This window comes from Nelumbo lutea, chromosome 4 (assembly GCF_056320005.1).
Source record: "Nelumbo lutea isolate HS-2025 chromosome 4, American lotus-T2T, whole genome shotgun sequence".
In the NCBI taxonomy this organism is placed as follows: Eukaryota; Viridiplantae; Streptophyta; class Magnoliopsida; order Proteales; family Nelumbonaceae; genus Nelumbo; species Nelumbo lutea.
Genome location: NC_142687.1, coordinates 6,895,273 through 6,914,555, shown reverse-complemented (window position 1 = coordinate 6,914,555; position 19,283 = coordinate 6,895,273). Strand labels below are relative to the sequence as shown.

At 43.2% G+C, this 19,283-nt stretch overlaps 1 long non-coding RNA gene across 1 annotated transcript; it reads right to left on the bottom strand.

The window, feature by feature from the left end:
* Window positions 1–14,584: 14,584 nt before the first annotated feature.
* Window positions 14,585–17,535, bottom strand: LOC148853643 (uncharacterized). The gene is made up of 3 exons (XR_016112317.1): window positions 17,324–17,535; window positions 17,122–17,177; window positions 14,585–14,791 (listed from the first exon to the last, which is right to left on the bottom strand). It is a non-coding gene; the product is annotated as an uncharacterized LOC148853643 (long non-coding RNA).
* Between the last annotated feature and the right edge of the window lie 1,748 nt (window positions 17,536–19,283).

Sequence of the window (19,283 nt, the reverse complement as noted above, 5' to 3'; positions counted from 1 at the left end):
TCTCAAGTTTGGAAATAGTGACTTCCTTTTGGTTGAACACCTATGATGGAGGAAGATTTGACCTGACCTCTTGGCCACCCAACACGTGGAAGCAACCAAGGGTGACCTAGCAGGAGCGACAGCTTGGCACGGCAATGTGCTCAAGGCGTGAGCTCTGATAGGAGGAGCCAGCGGTTCGAACTCCCCAAAAGGAGCCCGAACTCTCCCTTTAACCCCGAACCTTACGTGGAGCGCAAAGGGCAACAACCCGAACTAGCCCACCCTAGGGCAGTTCGGGCCACACTTCTATCCGAACTCAAGACTTCACCTCGCACACCACTCCGGCACTTCGTCTCCAAGCCGCTGAACTGAACAACTGTACCTGACACCAAACGAGTCCGTATCCTGAGGCGACACGCCTGACTGACTTAGGATCTAACGCTTGACAGCCACACTTCAACGGCTACCTGCCACCGCCACCTCCAGTTATAGAGACGACTCCGACAAAGAGAGCAGTGGCGGTTGTCTGCCCCTGCAGAGGTGATGACACCCGAACTGGCAGAAGTGTAGAGGTAATGATACCCGACCTGGCAAGAGCTTGGAAGTGAGTGCGCAAAGTGGTTATAAAAGGCCCTCTTCCCCCTAAGAATGGAGGTACGTGATAACTTTGCGCCATCTGGTTTTTATCTTGCCTTTGAAAAGAATACTAACTTAAGCTTCGGAGCACTCTCACCGGGTTCCTCCCCGGAGACTACTTGCTTTCTTCCCCGTTTCAGGCACCTTTTGCTCCAGTCAGAGGCAAGATCGTTGATAGCTAGGACCGACCGGATTGCGCTTCATCAATTGGCGTCGTCTGTGGGAACGCTTCTAAAAGCCTCCCTCTAAAACTTTCATAGCACATTTTTTCCAAGAAATCCCAACAGCCGTAGCACAGAGATGAACGCCACCGGGGAACAACTTCAAGTCCCCGTGGTGTGTATCGGACAGTTCACCATCCCCTTCCGGTGGATGGGATCCCCAGCCTGAATGCACCACGAACAGTGGCGCCCGTGAATCTTCCCACCATGAACATCCCCCTCCCTCCCTCTATTGGAACCACCTTTGCTGAACCAACCATTGTTCCCCCGACAATTAGCCAGAACCAACTTGATGACCTGGTACATGGCATGCGGGCCATCCAAGCCCAAATGCAGCAGCTTCAACAACATCAAATCTACCAGTAGCAGATGTTGCACCATGTATCCCAATACCACTATCAGCAATAGTTCCCCCAACTGCCTCAAAGTCAGTTGTAGCTCCCACCTCGGCACCCCGATGTTAGGCGAGCCAAGCCCTCCCCTCAAGGTGGGCGCCCCCACCAGAAGGCTTCCCAAGCTCGGGCCTCCCAGGCTTGGAGCCCCTCTAGAAGCTAGGCTTCATCCCCCGATAGGAGAGAGAGAGAGCGGTTGCTCCCGCCTCGCCATGTGTCGGCAGACCAGGAACCCGATCCATCAAGTCAGCACCACCTCAGCGCTCTTAGGACGAGCCCCTGCACACCGAAAACTAGTTCAACGCCTTAGCTGCGGACTACCTCCAGCAGTCCAGGCCCATCAAGCTCGGGAACACCGAGGCAAGCAGTGCCAACGTCGGGCCTTCCAAGCAGCAAAGGCGCCGCCAGCGTAGCCACCGAACTGCAACCCGCATCCTGCCCAAGCTCTAAGGTGAATAAGCGAGCTCGGATGAGGTAAAGGCTACCTCCATCCTCTCAGTCCCTTCCCCCCTGTCATAAGAAATTTTTGCAGTTCCTATGCCCAGAGATTTCAAACTCCCCTCACTCGATAAGTATGATGGGTCCTTTGACCCCAGCGACCATGTCGATGCCTTCTAGTCCCAGATGCACCTGGCTAGGCCCAGCGAGTCCTATATGTGCATAGACTTCACTACCACCTTCAGAGGAGTGGCTCACACCTGGTATAGGAACCTAGCCCTCGGGTCAATAAGGAACTGGGCCCAGTTCGTGCAGGTCTTTACCGCACACTTCGTCACCAGCAAGCGGTGCCCCCGAACCGAGGAGAGCCTCCTCGGCATGGTCCAGAAGGAAGGGGAGCCAATCCGCAACTACATCAAGTGATTTAACAACGCATGCCTACAGATCCCATGCCTGGACCCCGCAGTTCAGCTCGCGGCAGCCAAGACGGGGGTGACACACAAGGAGTTCAAGTGGCACATAGTGGCCAACTAGCCTGCAACCATTGCTGAGTTCCTTAAGCTCACGGACAAGTTCATGCGAACGTAGGAGGAAATCAACCAAAGGACTGGGGGCAGGTTTGAAAAAAGGAAGAGAGAATAACTCCCCAATCAAGGAGACAGTTGGAAGAATCCAGCTCGAGCGTCGAAACCAAGCCAGCCGTTTCGAGCTCCCATGGCAGGTCGGACATACTACACGCCCTTGAACACGAAGCGGGCTGAGATCTTGATGACGATCAAAGACACCCCGTACGTAAAGTGGCCACCTCGCCTAAAAGGGAACCCAAACGAGATGAACAAAAACTTGTACTGCAGTTTCCATAGAGACCATGGTCATAGTACCGAACATTGTAATAATCCCCGCAATGAGATAGAGGGACTCATCCATTGCGGGTACTTAAGAAATAATAATAATAATAAGATAGGTCGGCAAGGGGAGCACGTAAGGATGCTCCCAAATCCAACAGCAAGCCGGCCGAACAGTCGCAAAGACAGCCTCTAGAAGAGAGGCCAGTTCGGGGAACCATCCACGTGATAGTGGAAGGTTCGGTAGTAGCGGGTTGTACTTCGGCAGCGGCTCGGGCGTCAGTTCGCGAAGCTTCCTAAGAAGAGCAGAACCCTCCAAAGAGGCCGAAGACGTAGGAACCGATTTTCTTCACGAAAGACGATGCGTGAAGGGTCCACTACCCTCACGATGATGTGCTTGTCATAAAACTAAGGATCAACGACTTCGAAGTCAGGTGCGTGCTTGTTGATTCAGGCAGCTCGGCGGACATTCTCTTCAAGTCGGCATTTGACCAGCTTCAGTTGCGGAGAAGCGAGTTGAAGCCTGCAAACACCCCTCTGGTGGGCTTCAGTGGAGAGGAAGTCAGGTCCCTCAGGAAAGCAACAGTACCTGTGGAAATCGGCACATGGCCCTGTGCGGACAGACTCAACCACGATTTTCTAGTGGTCGCGACCCCCTCCCCATACAATGCCATAATAGGGCAGCTGATCACTCATGTCCTATGGGCAGTGGTCTCCACCTACTACTTGGCAATGAAGTTTCCTACAGACTTTGGTGTGGGAATAGCGCGGGGCGACCAGCTCGAGTCCCGCAAGTGCTATGTTGCCACCCTAAAGGGAAAAACCAAGGTAGCCGACGACCTCGAACTAGAGCGGCCTACAGAGCAAGGCGAAGAATGAGTTGTGCCCACAGAAGAAATGGTCGCGATCCCAACTTCAGTTGCGGACCCAGCTCGGACACTACAGATCGATGCTTCCATCCAGGAACCTCTATGATCCGAACTGGTAAGTTTCTTACTTCAAAATTTAGATATTTTTGTATGGTTTGCGGTCGATATGCCCGGTATTGACCCCAGCCTTATAACTTACAAACTTAATACCGATCCTGAAATTAGGCCCGTTAGACAGAAGAAATGCAACCTAGCCCCAGAGTGATGAAAAGCAGTCGACGAGGAGGTCGAAAAGCTTCTCACAACCGACTTCGTAAGAGAAGTCCATTACCCGAGCTGGGTAGCCAACCCCGTTCTGGTAAAGAAGGCCAACGGCAAGTGGCACATGTGCATTGACTACACCGACCTGAATCGGGCCTGCTCAAAAGACTGCTTCCCACTGCCCAGAATCGACCGCTTGGTAGACGCAACATCGGGGCACGAGTTGATGAGCTTCTTAGATGCCTATTTGAGCTACAACCAAATCAAAATGGATTCGGCCGACGAGGTAAAGACCTCGTTCATCACAAAGTTCGGCCTATACTGTTACAAGGTTATGCTCTTCGGATTAGAAAATGTTGGGGAAACCTTTCAAAGGCTTCTGAATAAGCTGTTTTAACCCTTAATTGGCACGAAGATAGAGTGCTATAATACACAATTTGTGTTCTATATTTCAAATCCTGAGACAATTCAATATGAGACTTAAATCCGAACAAATGTATCTTTGGTGTCACCTCGGGCAAGTTCCTAGGGCACATCGTTAACTGGCGCGGCATTGAGGCCAACCCGGACAAGATTAAGGCAATCATAGACATGAGACCACCTCAGAAATTGAAGGAGGTTCAAAGGTTAAATGGCCGCATAGTCGCCCTGGGCCGCTTTATGTCCAAGTCGGCAGACCGCTGCCTGCCTTTTGTTTAAGGCAATTAAAGGCAAAGGATTCGAATGGACCCGAGATTGCCAGCTCACATTCGACGAGCTAAAGAAATACCTCACTAGTGTGCCGGTCTTAACCAGGCCCGAGGAGGGCGATGTCTTAGAACTGTACCTCTTGGCAAGTGACGAGGTGGTCAGTTCGGTACTAATAAAAGTAGATCGGGTCCAACGACCCATCTATTATGTTAGTAAATTTTTGCAGGAAGCAGAGACGAGATACCTGTAGATAGAAAAGTTGGCATATGCACTAATAATTGCAGCTCAGAAACTCCGCCCATATTTCCAGGCTCACACTGTCATCGTCTTGACCGACAAACCTCTGAGGCAAGTCTTACTCAAGCCCGAGGTCTCCGGTCGGTTGACGAAATGGGCCATCGAACTCAGTGAATACGACCTCCAGTACAAGCCCCGAACTGCCATCAAAGCGCAAGCCTTGGCAGACTTTGTTGCAGAATGCACATTCAGCTCCGAGGTCCCTAGCCCAGTCGAGCATGTGGCTCCCAGTTTGGGTGAGCTTGGTGCTCCCAGGCAAGTTGAGTACGAGCACCGTGAGGTTGCACCTAGTTCGGTATCTCTCCTGGTTAGGCCGAGCACGAACTGGAGCCCTGGATCCTTCACGTAGATGGCTCCTCAAATCATTAGGGCAGCAGAGCCGGTGTAGTTTTTCACGACCCGAGTGGCATAAAATTGGAGTACGCACTACACTTTGAGTTCGCGGCATCCAACAATGAGGTGGAATACGAAGCATTGATAGCCGGGCTAGCCCTAGCGCAAGAAGTAAGAGCAAAGCACATAGTTATCTGCAGCGATCCCCAGCTTGTGGTCAACCAGTTACGGGCGAATACGAAGCACACGAGCTAACTATGATCGCCTACTTGGCAAAGGTAAAGGAGGCTCTACTCAACTTCCAGTCACACTTCATCAAGAAAATCCCGAGGTCAGAGAACACGGAGACCGACACCCTATCCTAGTTAGCCAGCACCAATCATAACGCCATGAGAATCGTGTGCATAGAGGATTTACCTCGGCCTAGCATTCTCGGGGGGGCAAAGGAGGTCGCTCCCATCCTTGAAGCAGAGCCGAGCTAGATCGACCCACTCGTGAGCTTCTTGCTAGATGGGACCCTCCTTGCATATTGCAATGCAGCCAGAAGGGTGCAGCGCCAGACAGCCAAATATGTCATAATAGACGAATGGCTGTACCGACGATCCTCCACGCTCCCCTACCTGCGTTGCTTGCGACTTGCCGAAGCCGAGCTCGTACTCCGTGACACTCATGAAGGTCTGTGCGGCGGACACTTGGGGGGGCATGTTCCTCACCCATAAGGCACTTCGACAAGGGTACTACTGGCCAACAATGAAGGTAGAGGCCATCAAGCTCGTCAGAAAATGCGACTAGTGTCAGAAGCATGCCAATATCCACCATCAGCCTGCCGCCGAGCTCAAGTATCTCACTAGTCCATGGCCCTTTGCGCAATGAGGCATCGACCTCCTGGGGCCATTCCCGCCAGCAACAGGTGGGAAGAAGTTCCTAGTGGTGGCGGTAGATTACTTTACAAAGTGGGTAGAAGTTGAACCTCTCGCAACAGTCACAGCTCAAAACGTACAGAACTTCTTTTGGAAGAACATAATATGTTGCTTCGGGTTACCTCGGGTACTGATCTCCGACAATGGTAAGCAGTTCGAGGACATCAAATTTCAGGAATGGTGCCAAGATATGGGGATTTGACAGAACTTCACATCGGTCGCGCACTCGCATGCAAACAGTAAAGCAAAAGTTATGAACAGAGCTATCCTACGCGGGCTGAAAGCGTGACTAGACCGAGCTAAAGGGTTGTGGGCGGACGAGCTACCAAGTGTTCTATGGGCTCACCGAACTACGGAAAAAACTGCCACGGGAGAGACCCCCTTTAACCTCACCTACAACACTGAAGCGGTAATCCCAACGGAGATTGAAGTACCTACACTGCGACTAAAAGCATACGACGATCAGACAAATGGAGATGAGCTACATACCAACCTCGATCTAATCGACGAGGTAAGAGACCTCGCGTACATCCGGACCATAAGTTACCAGCAAATAGTAGTTCGGTACTACAATGCTAGAGTAAAAAAGCAAAACTTTCATGTCGACGACCTGGTTCTCCGTAAGATCATGGCACCCGAGCCCGATGTGGGCAAACTTGAACCAAATTGGGAAGGGCCCTGCCGAGTAAAGAGAGTGCTCGGGGGAGCATACGAGATCGAAACCTTAGAGGGCAAACAAGTACCCCGAGCATGGAATGTCGTTAACTTGAGATGGCACTACCTATAAATCACCAAGTGAGTTGGACTAAGTCGCTACCAAGGACCTCGGTGTGGGCAAGCAAAGGCAAAATGCTAACACCAAGCTGACAGGCAAAGTGCTAACAGCAAGCTGATAAGGACCTCAACATCTCATCATCAGAGGCATATAGTCAGTTCGACAATATAGTTAGTTCGGAAAAAAGAGAGGGTGACAGAACGACACTTAGCCAAAAGGAGGACATTTCATTACAGCATACTTTGTCTACATTTCAAAAGAATAGAAACGAGCTCACAGGCCCGGAGGTACATCTTCCTCACCCTCGGAAGGCACTTCAACGATACCCGAGGGTCCTGCCTCGTCCTCAGAATCCGGTTCACCATCAGCCGCATTGGCCATCTCCTGAGTAATGCGCGAAGTGGTTATGGCGCTGATGTCGAGCTCGGGGTACGTGTTCCTAATCATCCACCGGCTTAGTTTAAAACCCCTCCTATACGAGTTCACCATCAGGTCGTCAAAGCGTGGCGAGGCGATATAGTCATCGATGGCCTTCTTCTTGGCATCCTCAATGCCTTGAGAAAAGATCTCAGTCCTCTCCCTAATATCCTCCTGAAGGTATTTGACCTAATGCTGCAAGTCCAGCCTCAGGTCCGCCATGTGCATCACCACCACTCCCATGGCCTCGGTCTCTCTGAGACCTTGCCAGCCTGGCCTGTGCAGCGCGAGAAGCCGCTTCGGAAGCGCGATAAGCCGCTTCGGAAGCGCGGGAAGCCACTTCGATAGCTCGTGCCCGCCTCGAGCTCTTTTTCGCTTGGGCCGCTAAAGCATGGATGGAGGAGTTCACCTGCCAAAAAGAAATATAACGACAATGTTAAAAGAGTAATAACAAAAAAGGTAATGACAAGAAGTCGCTGACTTACCACCATGGCATAAGAGGCAGCATGCCCGGCTACGTGGTTCAAAGGAAGCTCGGCCCACGCCGCAATCTCCTCAAGGTAAACGGCTTTCTTACTTTTTTTGAGGAGCGTGGTTCGGCGACAGCACGCTCCTAAACTCGCCTTGGCCTCCCGAGCCTGACGGCCCAGCCCGGGTATAAGCAGCCTCGGCGTAAGGGGCCCCTACCGCTTCTTGTACTGGAGGGGCCATCTCGGGCTCCCTAGGCAGATTCATTGGCGGAGAGCTCGGTACCTCGGGCTATGCATCTCGGGGGGGTTCGGCACGAGCCCGTTTGTCAACTCACTTCCTCCTCTTCATGGCATGAAACAGGTTCCCACCACGAGTCTTTTCTGCGTCCATCACACCTACAAAAAGAGCTCGGCATCAGGAAAACGAAAGAATGGAAAGCAAAACAAAGGCAAGCCTCTGAGAAAGGAACCTACCCAGACTCAGGCTGGCCTGGATGAGCTTGGCCTCCATCAGATAATGGTAGCATTTTAGCCTGAGTCAAGCCCAGTCCCGGAGGCCCTTCGTCGTCTCCCTATCTAGCGTAACATTGGGGTCAAGGGTAGCCAACCCTCACCCGGTTTGGAACGGCCACCCCGTTGCACTTCATACCATGAAGTAGTCCCGTTTCCATGCCGGAACCTTGTTGGGAAGATCGTGTAAAAGCTTGAACCCCGGGCATAATCGCCCGGGAAGGGGACCCACTTGCTTCTTAAGCATGAGAAATAGAAGAGAAGATCTCTCTAGGTCTAAAGGCAAAATGTGTTCGCAAAAGAGGGAGATAGTCCCAACCAAATTGCGAATAGAGTTTGAGTGGAGCTGACCGACGGTGACACCGAGCGGATAGAGTTCGACGATAAGAGGATGGAAAGGTAAGCGCAGCCCGGTGATGAGATGCTCCCAAAATATCATGATCTCGTCTGGACCATGTTCCCAAGGGAAGTCGCCCGAGAGTATAAAGTAAGTATACTCCCTTGGCAGGTTGAACTGGGTGATAAGGGAGTAAAGCCCCTCAGGCGTCATGGTTGAGGACCCGAACTTGTTTAGCGTCTGACCTCGATGGGAGGAGGACGGCAAACTACCCGAGGCGACTCGGCCTACGGGTTCAAACTCTTCCTCGAGCTCTACCCCGGGCTCACTAAGGCTGTCGGGGGCTGCAACTCGGTTCGTGGAACCTGCATCTGACCCCCTCAAGAAGTTGTCTAAGCTGTCCGAGCTAGACATCAGGAGGAAAGAAAAACTAGGAAGAGAGTACTGACTCACCCAGAAAAAGCTAACAGACTACAGAAGGTTGACGCGAGCTAAAACTTGGACGCAAGCTCAATAAGTGAACGCAGGAGAATGGCGATGGAAAGCGACTAGGGATCCCTCACTATTTATACCCACAGTGACCGAAAACTGACGGCTCTGATCGAGGCAGATCCAACAGCTCACGATCAAGCTGACCGCATGCTTCCTAAGACCGAGACGTGACTGGCCACACATCTTTGGAAACCGAAGCGGCGTCGGCGCACGTCTCCCAACATTGAAGGCAGCAGTGGCGCATTTTTTTTTGAATTTGAAATAACACCTATCGACACGTCTCCCAGCACATTTTTTGACTTTTTGGCGCTTGAGGAATCCGAAAAATCTCCTGACGTACGCACATTTCACGCCATCAGTCAACTGGTTTGAAGTACAGGTCAAATCCACCCGTTACCTCGCGAACTCCCCGCACTAGGGCAAGACCCTTAGCGCGAGGAGTGGGGGGCAATTGATGGAGGAAGATTTGTCTCGACCTCTTGGCCACCCAACATGTGGAAGCAACCGAGGGTGACTTGGCAGGAGTGACAGCTAGGCACGCCAGTGCACTCAAGGCGCGAGCTCCGAGAGGAGGAACCAGCGGTTCGAGCTCCCCAAAAGGAGCCCGAATTCTCCCTTTGGCCCCGAACCTTACGTGGAGCGCAAAGGGCAACAACCTGAACTGGCCCACCCCAGGGCAGTTCGGGCCACACTTCTATCTGAACTCAAGACTTCACCTCGCACACCGCTCTAGCACTTCGTCTCCAGGCCGTCGAACTGAACAACTGTACCTGACATCAAACGAGTCCGTATCCTGAGGCGGTGCGCCTGACTGACTTAGGATCTGACGTTTGACAGTCGCACTTCAACGGCCACCTGCCACCGCCACCTCCAGTTACAGAGACGGCTCCGACAAAGAGAGCAGTGGCGGTTGTCTGCCCCAGCAGAGGTGATGACACCCGAATTGGCAGAAGTGCAGAGGTAATGATACCTGACCTGACAGGTGCTTGGGAGTGAGTGCGCGAAGTGGTTATAAAAGGCCCTCTTCCCCCCAAGAATGGAGGTACGTGATAACTTTGCGCCATCTGATTTTTATCTTGCCTTTGAGAAAATACTAATTTGAGCTTCGGAGCACTCTCACCGGGTTCCTCCTCGGAGACGACTCGCTTTCTTCCCCGTTTCAGGCACATTTTGCTTCAGTCAGAGGCAAGATCGTTGACAAATAGGACCGACCGGATTGCACTCCATCAACCTCCATGTTTTTTCCACATACATCGAATCAAAATTTGGCATGGAACATCTTAACCGTTCGATCAGATGACCGTTTTTAGATGGTTATAGCTAGATGGAGATTATGCAAAAAAAAGAAAAGAAATTCTCAAGGCTTGGACCGGGAAGAGTGCAGTATAAATACACATAGAAATATGTAGAATTTAATTTTTTATATTTTTTTTCTGTTCAGTGCAAAAGTTTGTATTTTGTATACAAACATGTATTATTTGTATACATGAATGAATTTTGTAATGGATACAAATATGATTTTTGAAATATATCGTTTGAAGGTCGATCAATTTGAGTTAGATATAAACTTTGCTCTCAAATACACCTTCAAATTTGTTAAAAAAAATGTCACCTTGAATGCATAAATGCATTCTTATTAAATATCAATAGCAGATCCTAAAATCACTTTGACTTTGCCACCCTCCAGATGACAAGGTCATGTCAATCCATTGGACCGTAAAAAGGTTGAAGCACTTCAATATTATGTAATAGATGCAGAGTATAAATATCGCCTTTTGGGGAGATGGAAATGCTCCCGAGACTGTGCGAATAAGTCAATACAGTTGCGCGAGATGTTCCCAGTGTGCGGCAGTGGCCCTTGAGATAATATTGGGAGTGTTGTGTTGGTCCCTACCCCATTTTGGAGAGGTTAGAGACACGGATACAGGAAATGGGATTTGATTCTCACAAAACAGTATTTAAACTTTTTTGCATATCATTTTTTAAACAACTGTTCTGTTTTTCTATACAAATCATCTAAATTCCCTCTATTTCTCTCTCTCTCAATAACTTAAATAATATATTTTCTCAAAATTTTTATTAAATTACTTTCCCACTTTCTCTTAAATTATCTTTAATTACTATTTATCTAAATTATCTCTAATTCCTATTTATCTCCTAAATTTTCTCTAATTATTAGTTATCCTCTCCCCTGTTTTTTATCTATATCTATCTAAAAAAAAGTTTGAATTAAATATTTTAATATTTTGATAAAATTATATAATAATATTAAAATATTTATTAAAAATACAAAAAATAATTAAAATATATTTAATAATATTTATATTATTAATAATTTTATATTTTTACAAAATTCAACACAGAATTATGTACTAACAATATAAATTATGACTTTCTGGATTGTTCAATTTAAATGTTATTCAAGCAAAAAAATAACATTGAAAAATAAAATAATATTTAAATATTTTCAATACCAAAATATTAAATAAAATATTATTTAATATTATTTATATTACAAATAAATATTTCAATACCACTACAAGAGTGGAAGTCTTGTGAGTTCTAAATATGCCATAATCAAATGACAGAACAATGTTTGGTTTATGGATCTTCACATTGTCGTAGATAGACCAAAAGCCTGAAATGTTCAATTTGTCTAGCAAAACAAGTGTTCCCATCCAATAATAGTTTGTTTTCTCCTTTTTCTATCAAACTTTTTATCTTGGTGTTAAGGAAATACAGTTGAGACAAAATTTGTTAGATTTTCAATGTTAGAACTTAGAACAATAAGACCCCAAACTCAATTGCCGGTTTACACTTGTTGCCTATTGATTCCATGTTGTCGGAGCTCGGTGAAACAGAGAAATCTCCACTAGTGGTATATAGAAAGGAAGAATGACAGATTCGAGAGAAATAACAGATTTGGAAGGAAAAATGAGGAGAATGTATGTTTACTGCCGATTGATTCTTGTCGCCAATTTACTCCATGCCGTTGGACTCACTAAAATAGCCGCCCGATGAGGGTGGCCTCTTGCTCTTGAGGCTCGGGTAAAAATGGAACTGGGAAAAGAGAATTCAAACGAATGAGAAGGGGAAGATAGGGCTTGGGTTTTGTTTTTTATCTAACCAATTGAACCGGGCTGACAATGTTAATGAATTAGCAAGCCTCGAAGAGGGTGATGTGCATGCCTCTTATTGGAGAGTTCACGTGCCCCATGAACCAAATGGACCACTAAATCCAAATTCTCAATGAGGACACCAATCAATGGATCAACGAGGACATTGAGATGAAAGAAGACCATTCTATCCAAACTCAGTCTAAGGCTCAATTGGGGAAGAGTGTAAATACAAATATATACAATATAAATGCATATAAAATAATACAAAAGGTTTTGTATTTTACATATTTGGGAAGGATGCAAATAGAAGATTAAAACATATGATCTACAAATTCGTTACTAAAACTCGATGACCCTCTGAAAATGGAGACATACGATAAAGCCAGTGGACTTGGTGGGTGGCTTAATGGACCTCATGTGCACACTTCTGTATAATAATAATAATAATAAATGTTATATGACTTACTACATTTAAATTCAAAATATCATTGAGGACCAATAGTCGAGATCACAATTTTGCTTCACAATATCCCAAAGCACATCCCCATATGTATTGAGAACATATCCCCGTGATTATATCAGAACGGATGATATTATCTGGAGATGTTTTCAATACACGGCAGGGATGTATTGTGTGACGTTGTGGGGCAGCCCTTTGTGGGTGCGGAGATGTGAACTCCCAAGTCCCAATAGTCTCTATGAATGGTGGACATCAACCGCATCAAAGGCCCTGTCTAATGCATTTTTCTGCAGACTGTCAGCTGTTTAAAAGTCTAGTAGCTCGTGTTTTTCTCTTTTTTTATTTGGTTGAGAGCTGTCAAAAAGACTATGCCCCAAAAAAAGGCAAAAAACTCAATTCAAACTTATTTCCAAAAGTTAGAAATTGAGCTTCTTGTTTTTTTTTTTTCATTTCATTTTCATATAAAAAAACGTTCCACAAGATGCACCTCTAACCAAACAGTCAGTAAACTGCCAAGATTTTTATGTAAAAACCCGTTACATTTTTTTTACTTTCAGATCTTTCAAAGAAAAAACTTATCAAACGGCATTTTAAGTTATTGCTGCCTTGCTGGGCAGTTTAGTTTATAAAACGGAAAAATAGGCCCACTGGAGTCCCTTGTTAGTCCTCTAACGATTAAGTTCGATGAGGCTGAAAATGAAAGAGACATTGGCATGTGTGGAATCTGAACTGAGGTAAAAAATCCTTATTGATTTACGTCTTTCATTTGATTTGGGAGAACAAATTAAAACACCAATGGAAGGTAGAGCATGTAATTAATATAATAAATAAATCTATTATGTCATAGACTATAAATTATTGCTTTCAAAAATATAATATAAATTATTAATAATATTATTAAATATAATGAATTTAGTGAGATAGATCCAAAGCCCGGTTTGAGCCCCGGCTCTGACCCTTATTATAGGTGCTAGGCTGCTAGCCCTGGTCTGGGTTAATAAACTTGGATTTAAAAAATGTGGGAGAGACAAGTTTGTTCAAAAACTTAAAGCAACTTAGGGTCTTTATGGTTCAGTCAGAATTAAAATGGGAATTGGAATTGGGATGGTCTACTCCCATAGTCTATTTAGTTCAAAAAGAAATGAGAATTGAAATCAGTATGAATGGGATTTTATTCTTAAAAGAGAGGCAGAGAATGGCCATTCCCTCAAGTGGAATAATGCTATTTTCATTTCGATTCTGACCAATTAAACAGTTGGAATCAGAATAGTTCATTCTAGTTCTAATTCCAGACCTCTATTACTGCAAACCAAACGAAGCCTTAAAAAAATACCTAAATCCAATGGAATGAAATACAAAGATAACACAATACGATACTAAAAACACCCCAGGCTGCAAAGTCATCGACAATCTATAATCAGTTCGATTATTTCAAAATCCAAATTAATATTCAATTAGTAACTTTTTTTCTCAGCTCTTCATCTGTTTCAAGGAGAAGGAAATCTTCATTAATTACCGATAAAAATCTGTTTCAAGGAGAAACATGGTCACATTGAAACCGTCCTTCAAAACATTCAGTTGATATTAAGTTTGAACGTCAGCTTGAAAAAGCAAGTATTTAATACAATGGTGGTTATGTATTCATTAATAGCATATTCTGAAGGACACTGGTCCAAAATTCAGTGAGTGAAAACTTCGCCAGGTGAAATACAAAAAGTTTTTCTGACACTGATAAAAACCTGTCCTTGTTTTGTTTTAACAAAAATCTCTCGTAAATTTTTTAAAAGTGGACAAATACCTCCCTTCTATCACCGATTCAGACGAAAAATGTTAGACAAATTCCTCCTCTTTCAATCTCCCAAGTCCCATCATTGAAACTCAATCGACTCATCCAATTGGCTCCTGTTACTCCATTTCTTTAATCCGTTGTTATTCTTAATAGTTATTCTCTTCGATAGCAGGGAAGAGCAATTTACTAGGGCTTAGTTTCGAAGGAGTATAAATGCAAATTTATAATGTAAAACCTTGTATTTTACATTATTTTGTATGTATTTACACAGTACATATTTGTATTTATACTCTTAACAAACTAAGTCTAAAGGGATTAAAAAAATAAAAACAAAAAACAAAAGTAGGGCAAGATCTATAGACCTTTGTAGTTTACACCAAAGGGAGAAAGAGTAGCAACAGACCGGGCTACTAAACCAACTCCCCAGAAATTTAAATTCATTTCCATACTCTGTTTTCAGTGTTGAAATACACTCACACTTGTCTCAGAACCAGAACTGACATAGAAAAACAACCAAGACCAAGTAAAGAAGCCATGTCACCTGAAACAAAGTAAAGAAACCAAGTAAAGAAGCCATTGATTGCAATCAAACTCGGTGTTAGCACCATTTCGACAGAAACAAAGGAGAAAAGAAAGAGAATTTTTTAGAGAGAATGAAGGTAGCAACCAAGCAAGCAAAGCGCCCATCATCTGTGAAATTCTGAAATCCTAGATATTGGAGAATGCTGGATTTAATTTCTATCCATTTTAACCAATCCCCACATATTACATGTGAGTATATATATATATTGTTGGGAGATTGAAAGAGGAGGAAGGAAATGACTGGGAGATTGAAACTTCCTCTACAGTATTTTATGATATTTTTAAATGACACCCTAGGGGTAATTTTGTAAATGTAAACGTTTTCTATCCAGGTCAATGACGAAAGGGGAGATTTTTGTACTATTTCAATGAGTTCGGATTTCCTGCACCTGGTTTTGTGTGTGCAAGGGTGCATTCCCAATCAAATTGGGACACGCTAGAATTTGGATAGCACTCCAACTCAAATATGAGTCATTTAAACGGCCCGTTTGCCTCTATTAGTTTTTTTAATAATACTTGAAAAATAAAAGAAAGGGTGAAGACTTTCCGCAATCGCAAGATTATTCCATGACAAACTTTCCGCAACCGCAAGATTCTTCGTTTAGCAGAGAATGAAGGAAAAATCAGTACTCCAAATAGAGAGATATACGCTCTACATATCTCAAGAAACATGGGATGAAGAAAATAGAAAAGTTTATTGTCAATGGGCACAAATCTATCACTCCATGAATGCCGATCTTCCACAGATGAAGACATTGCTATAGAAAACTATCAAGGGATTAGTGAAGCATATGAAATCTTGACTGATGAGTACTGAAAAACGAAAACAAAGAAAACTGATGCAAACCAGCTCTAACTTGGTGCCAATGCATTAATAAACGATTGCAGACCAAATAAGGGTGGAAGTCATTTGCAAGAAATTGTTTCAGGTGCCCATCGTTTCTTATTCACTTGAATACTCTACTTTTTTCAAAACACTTGCAACCCATTATGAACTGGATTAGGTAATGACTCCCTTTTTAAGTCAAATTTATAAAATGTCAACTTTATTTTCTAATGATGGTATTGAAAAAAAAATCATGAACAGAAAGACAATTGAGACTTCACAATAAATTAGGAAGCATGTTACAGAGTAATTAACGTCTACTAATTTTGCTTTTGAACTTATCTCAACTGAAGATTTCTGAATCTTTACCTCAATCAATTGGTTAGAGTATACACTATAAAGTCCTCATAACAACAAGATTTATCGGTTTGTTGCTTCAGTTCTCATTTGCAGAATAAGAAGCACTGAACATTGACTTAGAGAAAGCAAGTTTAGCATGGAGGAGCTATGCTAGCACTTCAGTATAAACAATTCAACACCAGAATTTTTTTCCCGGGCTAGGTCTGAACAGTTTTCTCTATATTTGTTACCGTCTGTCGAGTTGGGCGGTCAAAGTATCTATTTTTATTCTTTTTTTTTTTATTTTTAGTTTGAAAATTTTGAGATATTAAAAAAATACAAAAGGTCTCGTTAAATGACTCGCACATGTGACCTGGGATATCATGCTAAGTCTGACATGTTTCAATGTAATTCGGAGTGTACCACAACAAACACATAACCAAGTGCAGGAAATCCGAACAATATTCAATATATATTCAAATAGTAGTAAAGATCAGCTTTTTCAATTGCTTACGCCCTGTTTGGCATTGTTTTTACCTGTTTCTATTTTTTAGGAAATTCCCATTCTGGAACATGAAGCTCTTCAAGAATAATAGAAGTGTTCAGCTATTTGTTCCACGGGCACAGATTTCTGTTCTATAGAAACAGAAACAACCGTTTGGATAGCACAAGTATTTCTTAATATTAATTATGCAAATCTATCACCAAATTTTGCATTGTTGCTTCATTAAGCCAAAAATTAACAAAAAACAAGATCATTGTGAGTCTCAAGTCACATGAATCATAAGGGTTCATTTTCCAATTATATTTGATTTGAGCTATAAAACAATGAATAATTATGGATATTCAACAGGAACATTGAACTATAAGATCAATTCCAGGGGAACCCAGGTTGGGAGTTGGGAAAAGGAATAAATGAGTAGATGGAAGCTCAGATCATTAGGAATTTCAGTGTAGATAGGATTTCAAGTCATTAGGAAATAGTTAGAGTTACGAAAACCAACCTCATTTCAGCAACCCAAGTTGGGAGTTGGGAAAAAGGAATAGACGGAAGCTCATATCATTAGGAATTTCAGGGTAGATGGAAGCTCAGATCATTAGGAAGTTGAGAAAATAAACCATACCTGTGTAAATGAAAGTTGTCATTAAGTAAACATCAAAGAGTTGTTGCATCATTCACCTTGAAATAATATTGGTAGAGAGGAAAATCGAATGAGAGGCAAAATAGGGTGCCCAGTAACAAAGAAAAAATGATGATAAGGAAGACAAGCAAAGCAATGTTTATGTCGACAATAAGCAAAAATGGTGCAAAACAAGAGTGTTCACCTTTGTCGTTCATTGTCGAAAATGAGCAAAATCGAATGCTTACTGAAACCCCTAATCGTTCGCCTAAAATCTAACGCTCACTTCTCCTTAGTTGTACAACAGTAGAGAGAAGTGAAAGGAAGAGGAAAGCCATTAGGGTGGAGTTTATTAAGTTGGGAAACAAGGCATATGTGTTAATAAATTTGAAGTTCTTTGCCAGATCCGTTTCTATTACACAAAAATGCCGGTGCAACTGACTAAATAAACAAAACAGCCACGGGAATCTACTTCAGTAAATATAAGGAAATGGCAGTTGGGGTGACAGCAACCAAAATTGAGTTCTTACCAATAGAGTTTAATTTCAACCAATAAAGGCATGTACAAGAAGCAATCAAAGAATCTAAAACGCCATTGCCCATTGTCGTGCATTAACTCTTGAATCTTGATTGGTTCCGTGGCCGATTGTACACGCCTTTGTAAATCATCCCGTTTCCTTAGGACGAATTTGTTGTCCTTGTCAAGTCAGATTGTACAACATTTGAATGTCAGCTCAGAAAGAGTTTTAAACCTTATGCAGTCCTGGTTTTCTGTCCGTTCATGGATGCTTAATTGGAAGCTAGGTTACTCTCCGACTCTCGGTGAAGATTAACTCTGCTCTCTCTCTCTCTTCTCTTCCACCTTCACTTTAGACTTTGGTTGCTATTTATAAGTTATAATTAGTGATGAAACTATTACTTAAAAGGGCTCATCTCTTGCTTTTTCATTCTTGCACTTTCCTTCGGTCTGTAACAAGTTCTCCGTATCAATGTAAATCCTTGTACATGCGAGAATATGCATATAAGGGGAGGACGTCTGTTACAGATTGAATGGAAGTATAAGGATCCATTTGGTTCTTAGTTAGAATAATTGGATTTGAAATCAAAATCTCTAGAATTGGAACCGGTATAATTTGTTTGGTTCAGACAGGAATCAAAATCTAAATTGAAATACCGGCATAAGTCAATGAATTAATTTTTATGTCATAAACGATATTTGTTGTGAGAAAGAACTATAATATGGATTTATCAATGATCTGTTAAACTTGTTGATCTAATAATAGTTTATGTTTTTTTTTTTTTTCTAGTAAAAACCAAAAATTATAAAATCAACTTATTTTATATATCGTATATAATTTTCATGGTAATAAAGAATTATGAAATGAATCTATCAAACTCATTGATCGAACAACAATTTGAGGTGAATTGTAATGAATTTTTAATAGATAGGAAGTTTTCTTAGTAATGGATTGGAAGCTTAATCGTTGTTTGATGTATTAATGGTAAAATTATTGTACGATACCGACGTGGTCAGATTCCAAAAATAGTTGACTGTAATGTATATGTGTGTAAACTATTAAAATATACATTTTTATTTGTTTCTATTTTATTCATACTTATTTTAATCTCATATCTAGTGTAGTGATATCTTTGTGGACTTGGAAAGGATTTTCCTAATGTCTTGAAGTGTATCCATATTTTGTATGAGGTTTTTTAGTAATTAGTCTAACAAATAGAATGTATTCATGTCTTTCCACTATATCCATGTATATAAAAAAAAACCATTATATTGGTACTTTGAATTGATTAAATTGAGTATCAATAATATCTATATTGTGTGTTCGCATTCGCTTTAGAAAATCATTTATAATAAATTTTCTGATTTTAAAAAACAATTCAAGGTCGGATATGTGGAAATTATTAGTACTACTCCTTTATTTTACATGTATAAAATTTATCCCCCCCCCCAAAAAAAATGAAGCTATGAAATATCTTTAAAAAAACGGCTGTATCTTATAATCAATGTTTTCGAACCGCTATTGACCCGGACGGTTGGAATATTCTCTCAGGAAACCGTCCAGGCAACTGGTTCTATTTTACTCAAAACCCGAGATCTGGTAAAAAATCATTGAGAAAGTTAACAAACCGTTGATCCGAGCGGTCGA